Raw genomic sequence first — 4,693 nt, forward strand, 5'->3', positions numbered from 1 at the left:
AAGGGAGACGCAGACCGGGACCTCCCACCAGGAGGTCTCCCTTCCCGCCCCCCTCAGGCGCCGCCTCGCCGCTTCTCTCCCGTCTCTCTCGGCGTTGCAGGAAGGTGGGAGGGAGCTGGGACGCTCGCTGAGGCGATGGTGACCTATGCTGAGGTGATGGTGCCCCAAGTTGAGGTGACGGTCCCTAGGTTGAGGTGATGGTGGCTGGAGCTCCACGTTGAGGTGATGGTGCCTCAGGTTGACATGGTGGGGCTCCAGGTTGTGGTGATAGAGCTGCATGCTGAGGTGATAGTGCCCCAAGTTGAGGTGATGGGGCTCTGGGCTGAGGCAGTGAGGCCCCATGCTGAGGTAATAGTGCCCCTAATTGTGGTAACAGTCCCCAGACTGAGGCAATGGGGTTCCAGACTGAGGCAATGGAGCTCCACGTTGAGGTGATGGGGCTCTGGGCTGAGGTGATGGGGCTCTGCGTTGAGGCAATGGGGCCCCACACGGAGGCAATGGGGCCTCATGCTGAGGTGATAGTGCCCCTAGTTGAGGTGACAGTCCCCAGACTGAGGCAATGGGGATCCAGGTTGAGGTGATCGAGGTCCATGTTGAGGTGATGGGGCCATGTGATGAGGTGAGGGTGCCCTAGGTTGAGATGATAGTGCCCCTGGCTGAGGTGCTGGCACTCCATTTTGAGCTGGTGGCATCCCAGGTTGAGATAGCAGTGTCACAGGTTGAGGCAATGAGGCCCCATGCTGAGGGGATGGTTTTCCATGTTGGGGTTACAGTGCCCCAGACTGAGGTGATGGTGCTCCAGGTTGAGATAACAGGGCCCCAGGCTGGGGTGATGGCACTCCTGGTTGAGGTGCTGGCAGCCCACATGGAAGGGATGGCGACCCAGGTTGAGGGGATGGTGCCCCAGGATGAGGTGACAGTGACGCACCTTGAGGTGATAGTGCCCCATGTTAAGGCAACAGGACCCCAAGTCGAGGAGATGGATCCCCACATTATAGTGGCAGGGCTGTGGCACCAAGCAACATATCCTGAGGAAATAGAGGGGGGAAACTGATTTCAGATCAGCTTCTAACAGACATCTGACCTAATCTTTGGGCTTGGATCAGGACCCTTCCCTGAGTGGACCTGATCTCAGCATCCTTGAATCTCAATGGGATTTCAGCTCTTTAGAAGGGATTAGTCACAATATCAGACCTTCAGACTTTTTTAACGATAGTAATGTTACTTTTTAACAAAGTAGGAAAGAATTATGGGAAAAGAAAGACTTCCAGATTACTGATCCACGCATTCAAAACTAAAAATTAAACTTTACTTTGGCCCCATTGTTCATCATGAAAAAGATTTAATGACACAATCACATTTTTTTTCTGAGCATACCAAATTTTGAGTTGAATAGGGGCTGTGCAGCCAAGACAACTGTTGTGTATATGGCCCTATTTCACTTGGCACATGAACACACACACAGAGGCACATATGTATATATGTATGTATGTGTGTGTGTATATATATACACACACATATTTTTAAATACATATAGTGAATGTGTCAGAAGACGACAAGAAAAGAAATCTCTTGATTAAGACAACTGAATGTCTCTATGTTAACCAGAGTCTAGTCCTACTTGTGCTACACAGTCTGCAAATTATGTAGACTAACTTTTCATACTTGGTCATGTGTTTCATTCTTATTTTTCTGGAACCTTACTCAACTCACTGTTGAAATGCTGAATAATCACAACTGCTGCTAAAATCGGTAGAAGCTGTATTCAGAAAACATCAAGTGCTACAAAATGCTGAGCACTCAAAAAATTTTGTCTTATGTACCTCACATTGGATGCTAAATGGGTGCTTTTGTCCTTTTTTCCCCCTGTGTGTCAGGTTCCTATCTGCAAATAGGCAAAATACAATACCAAAAAGGCATAGCAAAAAATAACGTCAGTTAATATTAGTGTAGCTTACATATTTTGTAGAAATGTGGGCAACAAAATTAATAGTTATCTTCTGACAGCAGTTAAACTCATTTTCAGTAAAGGAGGAATGATGAAAGACAGTATATGATCATGTAAAGTCTGTATTGTAATGTCTTTATGAATAACATTCTTGTAAGGAGAAAAAAACTAAGTAGAAGATTTGCAGTTGTAATATGTAAACATTGAGGTAAAGTTTTAACAAACTATGTCTGCTTTTATAGAGACAGATTGTTTATAAGGTTTGCACTGAAATCTGTCCTCATTTTATGTTTTTGATCAAGTCCAAAGCACCTACCATTGCAGGGAAAGTTTTAAAAAGCAAAAAAGTTTGACAATTTTGAGCCTCTTCTTTCTGCAAGCCTTTGAGAAATAATTACAACCATTTTCTCAGGTTTCTTGAAAGGTGTCAAGATATAAGATACTGAGAAGTATAACAGACAATCTCCTTTTCTCTTGCTCTATTAGCTAGGGTTCATGAAATCAACAGCATCCACTACCCAGTAAACTTGTTTTCTCTCTTTCCTATGATTGTTTCTAACAGTGTTAGTTATCACTCTTCCATACCATCAAGTTTAAAAGTTCATGAGCACTTCTGGGTTTTGTGCCCGAGAGGCTTTCAGGAATTTCTATAGTGTCTTAACATGTAACTACAGTGTAGCACCACAGCAGCTATAAAAAAGCATGTAATTCATTCAAAGTTGTGAGCATGCTAAAAATATAAACTAAGTATGCGCTTTACACACACCTTTCTTTGCCTGTAATGTAAATTTCTATTTTAATTGAGAAATGGTAAATTGCTAACCTTTATAGCAATGTGATCTGAGCCAGAAAGGCTCACAAAACAGAAAGTAAATGTGAAAAAGCCTTTAGGAAAGTATTCATTTTAAGCTTGTTTAAACATTTGAAAGGTGCAAATTTATCAAAGTTTAAAGTTTGCAGTACTGTGAAGGTGAAAGCTGCAAGACTGTCACTAAAGACAGGTGTAAAAGTGTGTTCAGACCAGTGGGGTTTGTCTAGGGTATGTTAACAAACAGATAAATTACACTCCTAGCTCAAGGGAAAAAAGTGCAGATGCTGACACTTCCCCCAAATCAGACATCATTTCTGTTTTAAAACGAGATTCAAATAGTCTTAGCTTTGTAGGAAAGATATTTGCTGTAATGCTTGAATAAGGTAGATAGGAGTTTGAATCTCTTACCTCATCAACTAGTTCCATGACTGAGTAAATAGTTACAGAAAGAGAATAAAATAACCCCCAGTTCAGAAAACTGACCTCTGAAGTCCTTTTGTCTCATACAGAAAGGTAATTTTTAAAGTACAAAAGGGGAAGTTCAAACACCACTGCGGTAAACTTGAAAATTGCCATTGACTTCAGTGGAGCTAGGACGTCATCTAGAATATTAGGAATTGTACCTCAGGTCGAAAAGTCATAGAATCTTATTAAAAATGAAAAGAAAAACAATCAAATCTCCCTCTAGCTCTATGGATACACACTTGAGTTGATTTAGACAGATCTAATTCAGGGTACGATGTGTAAATCCTAGCTAAAATTGGTGGGATTACTCATTCAGACAAGAACTGTTCTTGTGCGTAAGCACTGCAGGACTAAACCGTTATTGCAGGTGGGTTTATTTTTTCATCTTCCTCTCCACTTCTGAGAATTAATACTCTAATAAGAAAATAATCTCTGTTTACATAGGACTAACAACATTACGTGCTGTGCTTCAGGTTAATTTAAAAAGTCAGTTCCCTTCAGTAGTTTCGACAGAGGCCCAGGCAGTTTCCTGAATGCATTTGCAGTAGAAGGCCTCTACACACTCTGGTTTCTTGTGTGGAACTTTATTAAGATCCCAGAACAGACCCTGAACTCAGTCCAAAGCCCTGTATTTTCTGAACAAAGTGTGTGCTGGGAGACAGATCTTTGCTTTTTGTTTTCTACCTGATGAAAATAAAGTAACTTTGTAGGAAACCTTCTGGCATGTTGGGCCTTATCCAAAAGCTTTCCGACTCCGCAAGAATCTCTCTGTTGGACTTAACGGTCAGACTTATTGAAAGAACTTTGCTCCCCAAGCCCTTTGGTGAAGCATCGTGACGTTTTGACACATGGTAGTTCGCATGGGAATGGACTGTCATTGCAGTAGTATTTTCACTATTATGATACACCGATTTTCACCTTCAATCACATTAGAGACATTACTTAATCAATTTCGGACACTCTGCGAATGGTCTGAGTGAGCATTTAAAAGGTCTTTGAGCAATTTAATATCCACTAAATAGAATAAACTCTGTAACAGAATTATATTTAACTTACTGTAAGGACTTTGGATCAGATTAAGGAGCAAGTGTTTCTTTGGGTCAGTGACTAAAATGGGAGCTAAAACCGCTCCAGAACTACTTTGGGATTTTGAGAGGAAATAACATTGCTAGGCAAACCTCTAATAGATAAAGGCTCGATGTCCGGATGGAGACCGGTGACGAGTGGTGTCCCTGAGGGGTCTGTACAGGGACCAGTGCTGTTTAACGTTTTCATCAATGACTTAGACGGAGAGATCGAGTGCACCCTCAGCAAGTTTGCGGATGACACCAAGCTGAGTGGTGTGGTTGACACACCAGAAGGACGGGATGTCATCCAGAGAGACCTGGACAGGCTGGAGAGGTGGGCCTGTGTGAACCTCATGAGGTTCAACAAGGCCAAGTGCAAGGTCCTGCACCTGGGTTGGGGTA

The sequence above is a fragment of the Egretta garzetta genome, unplaced genomic scaffold (genome assembly GCF_000687185.1).
Source record: "Egretta garzetta isolate BGI_Z169 unplaced genomic scaffold, ASM68718v1 scaffold46, whole genome shotgun sequence".
Lineage (NCBI taxonomy): Eukaryota > Metazoa > Chordata > Aves > Pelecaniformes > Ardeidae > Egretta > Egretta garzetta.